This window comes from Dermochelys coriacea, chromosome 15 (genome assembly GCF_009764565.3).
Source record: "Dermochelys coriacea isolate rDerCor1 chromosome 15, rDerCor1.pri.v4, whole genome shotgun sequence".
Classification (NCBI taxonomy): Eukaryota; Metazoa; Chordata; order Testudines; family Dermochelyidae; genus Dermochelys; species Dermochelys coriacea.
The window spans coordinates 16,200,980-16,214,049 of NC_050082.1; the positions used below are offsets into that span (position 1 = coordinate 16,200,980).

Sequence of the window (13,070 nt, forward strand, 5' to 3'; positions counted from 1 at the left end):
TCCCATAATGATGTTTAAAAACAGGAAGGAACCAGAGTTGTAACTTCAGCTTTTCTCTTACTATCAAGAAACGTCAGAGTTAGAACTAGACACTAGAGCTATGGGACAACTGCTTTTGGCTTTGCATTTTAGGGGCCAGAGAACTGAGCAGAACTATGTAGCTTTATTTTAAAATTACTAATATCACAATTAACATCACAAAGGCTCCTCTGGTTGACAGCAATGGTAGATGCTGTGCAAAATTTCATCCCAATCTAAAACTCTTGTTATCTGTGCCACCTCAATTTGCTCCAACAGGTGAGAAATGTTCAGAGTTCATCTAACATGGAGCAGTTTAGATTAGAGGCAGGTTGGCAATGGGCTTTGAAAACATCCTTAAAGGTCATGGCAAGGCACAAGAAGGAATGCATCTTACTAGCACAGAAGGGACAGGAAGAGACTCCTCCTTTAGTTAACTAAATAAAAGAGTTCAATTTCTGCTGAGGCCACCCTGGTGTAGAAAAGTGCCATTCATGTCAGAAACATACAGGGATATGTGCCAGGGCCTGGGCCTTTAAAATGTTTTCTTTTATTGAGTGTAAAGTCTATACCCATGGAGCATTGAAACAGCTACTCTTGAACGAAAGCCAACACAACCGAAAATTTCAGGCATGACCCTGGCAGCTCTGACTCAGTAAGCAGTCTCCCATGTTGTCAGATCTGAGATATTTTTTCAGGTCTTGTGATATTTGGTATTTTTCTTAAAGCCCCTACTCCTGGAGTCATGCTAGTATACAAGAATTTCAGTGTTTATTTAAAAAAAATTTGCCTCCCTTATGGTTCTGGAGAAAAGCTTGAAAATATGAACCCCAAAGGCGCAAAAACCAGAAGGCAAATCAAAAACCCAAAATGTATTTCAGGTCTCATAATTTCTAAGCCAATCTCATGATGTTCTGAAGGCTCAGGTCATCAATTTTTAAACACCTGGGTTGGCCAATACTGAATCTGATGCCAAGAACAGTGGAACTACTCACTTGAAGAAGTGCTTGCAAAATTGGGGCCTTAAAGGACTCATTGTGAACTTTACATTTTGGCAACAGGCTGCCTGTCCTTTGCCATCTCAGTGTTGATGATAGCTCACCTCTCTCATTCTAAGGGTTGCTTTTTGACCCTATTCTTTCTTTCTACACTCCTCAGCATTTGTTATTTTTTCTTTTTAACGTACCACCTTTCTTCCATCTGCAACCTTTTTTTCTCTTTTAGCAATTAGAGGGGAAAATGGGAGATTTAAGCTCTATCCCAGTGCAGGATTTTCTTTAGTACTGTAAAGTCTGTCCAGGTTTTTTCCCAGGCTTGTCTTAAATGTCACAGAGAAAGAGATTTCAATAACTTGATCAGAGACTATATCACACTAAGATCTTACCATAATGGTTTTCCTGGTGTTTAGCCCAAAATTTCCTTTTTTTAATTTCATCCCACTATCCCTAGATATACCCATGTGAATCATCCTAAAAAATCTTCCCTATCACCACTGCTGGTGTATGGATTCATCTGCTCAGGAGTAAAAGTGAAATGTTTTCAGCTCTGCCTGGAGTCACAACATATGACTTCAGTGACATGTAGATTCCATAAAACCAGCAGAGCAGGAGCTCCCAAAGCAGCTCAAGAACCCTGGTTTCCCATACAGACAGAAACATCAGGGTTGCCTTCATAGCACTGAATACCAGTCAACCTTTTTTCATTACTCTAGTGTCATGGATAAACCACTTTCCTTTGTTCCATTTAATATATACAAAAAAGTAGCAAAGAGAGTCGGAATACTAAGTATTGGGGTATATTTGTGTGGGACATTGCTCAGGTGATGGGTCTTTTGTGGGATATCTTTAATTTGTCAAAATTCAAAGTTTCATTGGGAGAAGGTGATTGGTTTGGTTTATTCATTTTTAAAATGCTAAAAGCTGTTAGGCATGTTACTCACTCCTGATCTAGTCTAAATTTCTTTTTATTAAAAAACAAAACCTGTTTTTGAATTGTAATGGCAAAGAAAAAAAAGAACCATTTGAAACAATTCTACATTTTCTTTTTAAAAGAATCTTTTGAAAAGAGGGTTAAGGTTTCCTGGGTAAAGGCCTTTTGTGCTAAGTTTTAGTACTGGGCAAATTTCCTACACTTGAGATACTCGCACATGAAAACAGACTGGCTAAGGAAGGGAACAATGAATGGAAATTCAAGTGCCACCTTTAACTGTATTGGCTTAAAAACACAACTATGTCTTTGGCTAAAGATACATCTTCATTTTAAGTCCTGTTCCTAAAAAGCACTTAGGCAGCATTATGCATCACTTTCCATCACCACAGCTATAGTTAAAAGAATATTTTGTTCAGCCCAATAATTTGGCAGTTTAAAAAGGACAGAAGCTTTTTACCATGAATAAACTATGCTATTTATTTTAAAATAAAGGCTGTAATTACACTTGGTATTCAGCCTCAGGCTGCTGATGGCCATCTTCAGGCAAAGGGGGCAATTGCCCAAGAGACTGGGCGGGCCGCAGGGCTCCTAGGCGCGTGCGGGATGGTGCCTGCGGTGGCGAATGCAGCTAGGCGGGCATGTGGAAGCCCTGGTCGTGCCGGAAGAGCACACCCAGCAGCACAGCCGGCAGCTCACTGGGCACCAGCGACGCAGCCAGCAGCAGCTCGCTGGACACCGGTCAGTGCAGGCACAGCATCGCCCAAATGTCAGAAGGACCTTTCTAGGGAGCCCACTGACTGTTCTGCCCTGGGGGCCCGGAATGGCTGTCAGCGGGCCTGGCCATCTTTGGCCATTCTGTTCTGAGTTACACCAGTGTGTCCCCTGACTTCAGTGAATTATTCCAGACTTGCAACAGGGAAACTAAGGGTTTGTCTTCACATAGAGAAGATACTATTATGCTGAGAGGAGAGCTTCTCCCATCTGCATAGTTAATCCACCTCTCTGAGACGCGGTAGCGCTCCTGTCAATGTAACTTTGCCTACCTCGGGGGGGAGGGGGGGTTAGGTCAGTATAACGATGTCACTCAGGTGTGTCGATTTTTCACATCCCAAGTGACATAGTTATACTGATACAGGTCTGTAGTGTAGACCTGGCCTAAGAGCAGAATCTAACCATAAGCATGATGTCACTTTTAGTAAGACGACCCAGGCTAGCAACAGATTCAGCTATGTCAATTGTAACCCTCAATTTCATTTACAAACTCCTTTCACAATATAGGTACTTTTTGTGCTTTCAAGACAGCAAAAGTGAACCAAATGGGAGACGTGAAGGTTTGAGAAAACTGGCTATACAATTTATGTATTCTGGCTTATATTATGAAGTTGTTACTATACAAATTGTTGTATCACTGAATGTCTCTTTATAAATGTGGAATCCACCATTGATTAACAGGGTTGTATTGTGTCTCTGCCAGACGTGGGACAACAGTGAGTTGTTAGAATTTAATGGCTGCCTATGTAGGCGGAAACAATTGAATGACAATGGATTAGTGAAATAGGTACTGGTGACTATGGAGAACAGCAAGGTATTTCACAATAGCAAGGGAGTCTAACAAAAGATGCCTATTTTCAACTATTAATAGAACCTGTATGATTAAAATGCAATGAATCAAGATGAGAATCAGTCATGCCAAACCCGCTAAAAAAAAAATGCAGAAATTGGGCTTGGTTTTGGCTTCATTGACTTGAGGGTTGCTTTTTGGCTAGTTTTTGGCTTGTAGCTTGTTGCTTGTTGTAGCTTGTTGCTTTTTTTTTTTATCAGCTCTCGTCAAGCCAGGGCAAGGGGGGGGCAAGCAGGGGCAAGGGGGGGAGAGAGTCAGGGTGCACAGCGGGCCCACCATAGTCCCTGACTGCACGCTGGGGGGATCTAGTCACATAGAGTGTTGGTTGGGGTTCTTAGGGACTGGCTTATTGTGGCCTTATTTTGAAATGAGATTAATTTTTGGCTTATTGTGAAAGTCAGGGTGCTTATTTACTACATGAAAGTTAGCAACTGTGATAAGAATACGTCTTTGAAATACATAGGAGCTATGCTTGCAAACTTAAATTGTCATAGGAAAATGAAAATCATCGTTCGCCTTCCCCCAAAGACAAGGACCAAGCTCTCAGCAATTTAGTTACTAACTTTTTTAGTTTAAAATACTTTCTCCAGGAGTAACCTACTATTAAAAATTCATACAGTGACTTGACTCAATACAGGCCATGCTCGCACTCTGACGCCCGTGATTCTCAGTTGGTAATGCACTTGATCCTAATGAGTTGCTCCTGCAAGGTGCTGAGTGCTCTCATCTCCAGCTGACTTCAGTAGAACTTAAAGTTTTCATACTGGTAACCTCCGTGCAGAAGGCTTTTTATATGTCATGCACTCTGGTCCTATGGGTCCAATTCTGGTCCCACTGAAATCAATGCTAACGCTCCCATTGATTTTTTTGGACATGCATTTTCACCATCTGACTTCTTGCATTAATTTAGAGCCCACTCCTGTGCGGTTAGATTCTGCCCTGTGCACTGTCAGGAGTGCAAAAAGGATTATAAAAGAGCCATACAATCTTTGGAGTCCCCAGCAGGAATTCTAACTGACTCAAAGGGCCCCAGGGAGTACACACCAGCACACCTGCCACACCACCTTTGGCCTTGTGATGACCTCTCCCCATTTCAGATATTACCAGCGGTGGTGCCCTAGGAGGAAGCAGGTATTATAAACCCTGTTGGGATTCTGGCTTGTCCCAGTAGACGGGCAGAGAGTGGGAATTTCTTGTGCACCCATGCAAGAACTAATCAAAATCTGATCCAGATAATTTCCTGGAAATTCAATGAGACGCCTCTCATGAGTAACAACTGAAGGATCAGCCCCTACATTTTTAGGGTGTCAGCTGAGTTTAGACTAGGACTAAACCCACACTGGAAAATTCTATCACATTTGACAGTCTGCTCAATACCAGCGATAATGCAGCAGCATGGAATAAATATCCCTGGACCCCTCCTAAAGTGGGAGTTTTGGCACTGAAGAGGGAAATAGCATTGCAGAACTCTGTAGAGCAGTTTGAAACCAACAGTGATCTTGTTTGCACCTCACCTTATCTGTGAGGAAAGAATGCATGTCACTTTCCACCACTGTCAATCTCTTAATATGAGCACAAATATTTTAGTCCCAGGGAAAGAAAAGCATAAACTTCCCTACAGCCAAGGGGCCCTGTGGACAGTAGCTAAATAGAATGAAACTTGACACACCAGGCAAAAAGGGGACTGCTTGCAGTCTGCATGGGGAGGGGATGGAAGGAGCAGAAGACCCCTCAGGTACTCAAGCAAAGCCTCAGTTTAGATCAGGCTACACTTTTTTTCCACTGCTGTGCTACCTGTAATTATATGTGCAGTTCTAATACATCTATCACCTATAATATCAAGATGACAGAGTTGGCCCCTAAATTTCAACAGTCAAATTCTACAAACCTATACTACTCTAGTTTAGGGCAGAGAATCTTAGCAGTTATGCTTTGTTACCTTTATCAGAGGAATTGATTAATCTCTGTAATTTGGAAACAAAAAGCAAAAAACGTGATCCAGTAGCTTACTGAATCTATCAAGAATCCTACATGCTATTTGGGTCAGCAAAATCAATGGATTTGATGTTACACAGGTGTAACACTACTGATTGAAGCGGTGGCTTTTTTCTCAGAAAACATCTACACTAACTTCTTCTCTTAGCTTTCCATTTCTGCTGTGTGCTCTGCTGTACTTTTCAGCTTATCTTTTGCTTGAACTCCAGCCTCACTTCCTCAAAAGGAATGTCACTTTTTGCAAGAGCTTGTTTTCCACCACTCCACCATAAAGGCACCGCAGTATTAATATGGAACAGAAGAATGCTGACACTCGATTACTGACACAAAATACAGCAGACAGCAAACTTCCTTATCAAAAAATAAATTAAAAAATCCATACTTGCTTATTTTTAATTTCTCCAGAAAAATAAGTGATGAGAATTTTAAAAATGAAACATTCAGTAGCTTTGTTTTCGCAAGTTGGTTTTGCTTGAGCAGCCAGATGCACGTTTGCACAGTGGAAAAAGATTGAAGTGGGGTTATTCTTAACTTGGTTGATTAACGGCATTTTGAGCTGGGTTTTCAAGTTGTCCTGACAAAGACAACCAGTTTGGAATCTCTCAAGTCTTTCCTCCCTCATGTTCCTTTAAATCCTTACATCTCCCTAATGCCTTGGTTAAGTTAAAACAAAGGCAAAGCAAGAACTAAAAGGATGTGGACATGCCTGTGTTGGAGAAATTTATTTAAAGTGTTTTCACTAGTTCTAAGGCAAAAGCCCTATTGTGGCAAGAGTCTGGACCTCTATTACTACTATGTAGTACCATGTTAGTTAAACCTGCAAAAAGGTAAGTCTAATCAAAACGGCAGTAACAAAAGATCGTTGGGCTAGAGCACTGACAATTGAAATGGTGGGAATCTTTTTTTTTTAGAAATAGCCTGATCTACAAATAGCTTTTCTACTGCTTTTACTATCCCAGTTTGGAATTGTTAAAGCAGTAAAATTCCCAGAATGTGGATGCAGTTATTCCAGTCTAAGGCTCTTTTATACTGGTATAACTGCTTCCAATCCACACTCAGGTTTATACTAATTTAAATATTTCAGTCAAAAAAAAATCAGAATCTGTGAGGTATACAAACCCCACACTGGAGAACAAGGGGTTAAGGTGCTGCTCTAGGCTTAGCTAGCTCCACCCCACCACATCTGCAAGGCACAAGCACAGACTGGAGAAGTTGTTTAAAAGGGGAGCAGAACAGCTCACTTGTGGGCAAGTGAGAAGAGAACAGACCTTCAACCCTTTGCTCTGGAGGGAGGAACTTCCCAGACAACCACTGCCTTAAGCCCCCTCCTTGAGGGAAGGATGGACCAGATTGTGACACATCTGAGAGGGAGTCATTCCCCTCTCTCTTATTAATTCAGTTTCTTTGCATTAATTCCCCTTACTTTTTTGTTTATGGACTATCCCAGAAAGGGAGAGACTTTTGAAGTGATCTTGGCTGGAGGACCAAGTACAGGAAGAGGCAGGCCATCAAAGGCGCCAACTCCGTGGATGCTCTGGGGCTGGAAGACTCATGGAAAAAAATAGTGGGTGCTCGCCCCCCCCGTGTAGCCCTGCCAATCAGCTTCCGCCACGGACAGCGGGTATAATGGGAGCCTTCCCAGGAGCAGCCACCAGAGGGCCACGGTGGCCCCCTTCCCTGAGGCCCTCCCACCCACCACCTGCTCCGGTTGCCATCACCTGCCTACCTGCACTCCACCTCCCCCTCCCGTCCATAGGTCCCTATGCTGATCAGCACATCGCTTCTCCTCGGGGCGGGGGAGTGAGGAAGGATGTTGCAAGCAAGCGGCAGGCGAAAGGGTCTGGCGGGGGAGTGAGGTGGCTTTGCTGGGCATTGGGGCCACTGGCTGTGGGGCGGGAGGGGTGCTGGCTTTAGTGTCTGGCATTCGGGTGGGGGCCAGCTCAGCCTCAGGCAGCTAGAGTGGCACGCAGCCCGGCATTGTGGAGGCTGGCCCAGCGTGGGTGAGCCAGGGCTCCTCTGGTCGCGGGGGGCCTCAGGGCTCCTCCTGTTATGGGGGGGTGGGTTGCGGGGCTCTGGCGTGCGGGGAGGCAGAGCCTTGGGCAGAAGGGGCAGGGCTGGCTGGCTAGCCTCCTCAAAGTGGGGGTTCACCTGCCACCTATGGCTCCCACCTGCCAGTGGGCCCCATCGATCAGCTCCTTCCCCCCCAGCACCTCCTATCTGCCGTGTGATCACCTGTTCAGGAGTGAAGGAGGCACTGTGGGGGAAGGAAGAGGTGGAGGGAGGGGGCAGAAGAGTTGGAGCAGTGGTGGGAAGAGGCGGTGTTAGAGTGGAGGCTTGAGGGAAGAGGTGGAGTGAAGATGGAGTGTGGGGCACAGCAGGGGTCAAACACCCCCTGGAAATTGGAAAGTCAGTGCCTCTGCTGGCCACTGCAGAGGTGGAGAGGCCATGGGTTAGAGACCCTCAGCAGAGACAGAGCTGCTATGTCATGCCTGGGAATGAGTCAGCCCATTCGTAGAGCCCTACGTGAAATAGTAAAATCCGTATGGCACCTGGCCTTAGTGAATCTCTAATAACCCTTCACAAACAGGATAATCACAAACCATGCTCCAGAGAAATGCTTCATTCAGTTAGTGACGTTTAAGAGAGCAAAATAATCTGTGTTGTATAACAAAAGGTACAAACAAGAGACTCAATCCTACCCTCAGATGTATGGGCATTCAATGGTACTAATGCATCTGCACAACTGCTCAGCGGTGCTGATTTTACAAGACAGTCATACAGATGCTCATCATTGGTCTAAGTGCAGGATCAGGCACTTAGATGAACAAAAACGTGAATAAAATCAGATGAGAGCATTAAGTAGTAACTTAAGTGTAATGTGAAAGCATCCTGATAGGGATGCAATTTGCTCTGATACACTAATTAAATTAGAGGGACGCTTTCAAAATGGTGCACAAGGATTAGTTTCCTAATTCCCATCAATAGCAAGAGCCACACAGCAAATCCTAGAGCACTGCTTTGAAGATGTAACTTATTGCCCATCTTTGCACCTTTACCCTGGGTGTTGGGTTTTTACATGGTGTGATCACAACCCCAAAAGTTTACAAGATGAAATAAATCTTTGAAGCTGTGGAGCTGCTGGACTAACACTGAGCCAGACAATAGTTTAAGGTTATTTGATCAAAATGTGAAAAACCCAGTGTTTGTATATTGTGTTACTTTGCCACTCCACTCGGGGAAAACAGCCATTGAAAACAAAATCAACATTCTAATTGTATTTATAGTTTCCAATCCTAGGTCTCCTAAGACAGCTCATCATGAACAAAGAGGCATTTCCAGGAGGGATAAGGAGGTTTTAGTACCATTATACAAGGCACTGGTGAGATCTCACCTAGAATACTGTGTGCAGTTCTGGTCTCCCATGTTTAAAAAGGATGAATTCAAACTGGAGCAGGTACAGAGAAGGGCTACTAGGATGATCCGAGGAATGGAAAACTTGTCTTATGAAAGGAGACTTAAGGAGCTTGGCTTGTTTAGCCTAACTAAAAGAAGGTTGAGGGGAGATATGATTGTTCTCTATAAATATATCAGAAGGATAAATGCAGGAGAGGGAGAGGAATTACTGAAGCTCAGCACCAATGTGGACACAAGAACAAATGGGTATAAACTGGCCACCAGGAAGTTTAGACTTGAAATTAGACGAAGGTTTCTAACCATCAGAGGAGTGAAGTTTTGGAATAGCCTTCCAAGGGAAGCAGTGGGGGCAAAAGATCTATCTGGTTTTAAGATTCTACTCGATAAGTTTATGGAGGAGATGATACGATGGGATAATGTGATTTTGGTAATTAATTGATCTTTAAATATTCAGGGTAAACAGGACTAATCCCCTGAGATGGGATATTAGATGGATGGGATCTGAGTTACCCAGGAAAGAATTTTCTGTAGTATCTGGTTGGTGAATCTTGCCCATATGCTCAGGGTTTAGCTGATCGCCATATTTGGGGTCGGGAAGGAATTTTCCTCCAGGGCAGATTGGAAGAGGCACTGGAGGTTTTTCGCCTTCCTCTGTAGGATGGGGCACGGGTCACTTGAGGGAGGATTCTCTGCTCCTTAAAGTCTTTAAACCACGATTTGAGGACTTCAATAGCTCAGACATAGGTGAGGTTTTTCATAGGAGTGGGTGGGTGAGATTCTGTGGCCTGCGCTATGCAGGAGGTCAGACTAGATGATCAGAATGGTCCCTTCTGACCTTAGTATCTATGAATCTATGAAAATGCAGCTAGCTTCTGTTGTTGCCCAAATCCTTTTGCATCATTAGAAAGTGTGCATCCCTCCATTAGATAATCTCTTCTATACTATTTCAAAAGACAAAAGCCTGCAGAACAGACATCAGTGATTTTCATCACTGGAGGCTGTTGTTCTTAAAGGGGCTTTTTTAGGCCAAAAAGTATTATTTGTATTACAGGTTGAAGTTCTCTAATCCGGCACTCCTTGGTCCAGCAAATATCCATGATCCGGCATAGGCACAGACTCTGTGGGTGCTCCGGGGCTGGAACACTTATAAGGAAAAAACTTAGTGGATGCAGCCTTCCAGCTCCCGTCACTGGCGGCCCCGCGCTCACCAACACCCCCTCCTCCCCCCGAGCACTTCCAGAGTGCCGCGAACAGCTGATTCAGAGCCTTCAAGCTCTGGGAGAGAGAAGGAGGACCTGGGACCAGCGGCTGGGACGTCAGGTGAGGGGTCAGTGGCTGGGGCGAGAGGCTGGCATCAGAGCCCCCGGGCAAGGGGCCACGCTGGGTGCAAAGGCTGGGGGTGCTGCAAGTACTCCTTTTCTTTTTGCGAATACAGACTAACACGGCTGCTACTCTGAAACTTTTCTTATGAAAGGAGACATAAGGATCTTGGCTTGTTTAGCCTAACTAAAAGAAGGTTGAGGGGAGATATGATTGCTCTCTATAAATATATCAGAGGGATAAATACAGGAGAGGGAGAGGAATTATTGAAGCTCAGCACCAATGTGGACACAAGAACAAATGGGTATAAACTGGCCACCAGGAAGTTTAGACTTGAAATTAGACGAAGGTTTCTAACCATCAGAGGAGTGAAGTTTTGGAATAGCCTTCCAAGGGAAGCAGTGGGGGCAAAAGATCTATCTGGCTTTAAGATTCTACTCGATAAGTTTATGGAGGAGATGATACGATGGGATAATGTGATTTTGGTAATTAATTGATCTTTAAATATTCAGGGTAAATAGGCCTAATCCCCTGAGATGGGATATTAGATGGATGGGATCTGAGTTACCCAGGAAAGAATTTTCTGTAGTATCTGGCTGGTGAATCTTGCCTATATGCTCAGGGTTTAGCTGATCGCCATATTTGGGGTCGGGAAGGAATTTTCTTCCAGGCAGATTGGAAGAGGCCCTGGAGGTTTTTCCCCTTCCTCTGTAGCATGGGGCATGGGTCACTTGAGGGAGGATTCTCTGCTCCTTGAAGTCTTTAAACCACGATTTGAGGACTTCAATAGCTCAGCATAGGTGAGGTTTTTCGTAGGAGTGGGTGGGTGAGATTCTGTGGCCAGCGTTGTGCAGGAGATCGGACCAGATGATCAGAATGGTCCCTTCTGACCTTAGTATCTATGAAAACACATGCTGGGAGGAATAGGTATAGAATCACTACACAAGTTCCCCTACACCCACTGTTCAGTCAATATTCACTCCTTAGCCAATTCCGTGTTCTCTACACAACACTAAATCCAGTTTTCCTTCCCCAGTGGGAACTATTATTTCCCATGAAACAGTATTCCATAAAGCACAGTAGAGATCTACAGAATTCACAGTAATAATCCCATCAGTTTAAAGAGCAAGAATGCAAATGGGTGACAGAGCATTAACATTCTAAGACACAATGTGCCTCACAGTAAATTCATGTCCACATTTCTTTTAATACCAGGTTTTGTAATTCTATATATTGTATTTGCACATTCCATTTTGGGTATAAGCTACCTGCCAGTGCCCTAGCCAACTGTTAAAGAAAATTCTAAGCTCTATTTGTAGAGCATTCACGAAATAAAGGTTAAAAGAATGGGAAATCAAGGTCAAAGACATGAAATGCAATGAATAGTTTAATTTTGTAGGTTATTTTGTCAATTTTAAGTCTTTCAGACTCCATTTTAATGGTCTCAATTCAAAATGCAGGAGGAACAGTCCTGTGGGCAAGGCACAGGACACAGAGTTAAAATGATCTGGGATCTACTGTACATTATTCCACAGAAAGAAAAGGAGTACTTGTGGCACCTTAGAGACTAACAAATTTATTTGAGCATAAGCTTTCGTGAGCTACAGCTCACTTCATCGGATGCTAACATGGCTGCTACTCTGAAACCTGTCATTATTCCACAGAGTCTCTGTAAAACCTTGGGCAAGTCACTTAGTTTTTGTGTCTCAGTTTTCCACTCCATAAAACAGGGATACTTGCCTACCTTGCATGAGCAGGAAAACACTTTCAAATCCTTGTAAAGCACTGCCAGATCACTGGAAAGAAGACTGGAGAGATCAAAGTATTGTTGTGTTGTATTCATTGGGATAAGCTAGCCTGACTGACAAAATGGTGCTGTATTTTTTTTTTTTTATGAAGCATTTTAACATGAATGGAAGTTGTCAGTGTATTGATGGGGCAGGAGCCTTTGAATGTGAATATTTTTGGTCAGATCTCCAGTTGATGTGAATTGCCATAGGTTGATTGAAGTTGATGCCAATTTACACCAGGTAAGGATCTGGCCTTTTATTGTTATAAGTTTCATGTCTGTGAGCTGTTTTTATTAAAAAGAATGTTCTTTAATATTAAAATATAATGTGCTCGGAATGGTTAGACGTGATCCAATGACAATATTGCTGCTCTTTGCAGTTCAGGGTGCTATTGTAAAGACCCTACACATGTGCACTTTCATATCTTTTCTTTATCATACCACTGCTCACAGTAGGAACTAAGTTGAAGTTTGATTTGAAACAAAGTAAAGTAGAAGCAGGCAGATTAAATAAAATCCCTCACACATGAAGGATTTTAAGATTTATCAAGCTTAGAAAAAAATCACATCACTGGAGTCTTTAACATTTGTGAAAGAAACAAGATACATTCTATTCATAAATACCATACTTAAAAGGTTATTGTGCTATGTCTGCACTGGTAAAAGCATAAAATGGCCAAATCTATCTGTGCTGCCAGTACTCTGACACCTTGGGATATCAAACTACAGAGTCATCTTTTTACATTCTTGTCTTCTACAGCAACATGAAGGGAAGCAAACAAGAATGCCTGGACAGCTGGCTCTGCTCATTGGAGGGCAACTGGATTTCAGTTTCGGTAACAAATAGCCTGGGCCAGCCATATAGCCCAAAGCTACAGAAGAATACACTGACCTGAATGGAGCTAGAGGTGGTATGGGTTTTAGCAAGAATTTCTATTAACAGAATGAACACTGTAAGATTAATATGCACTTAAACTTTACACT

General features: G+C 43.2%; 1 protein-coding gene across 10 annotated transcripts in view; it reads right to left on the reverse strand.

The window, feature by feature from the left end:
* ARVCF (ARVCF delta catenin family member) overlaps positions 1–13,070 on the reverse strand; it is a 505,185-nt gene that overhangs the window by 243,933 nt on the left and 248,182 nt on the right. The window lies entirely within an intron of this gene.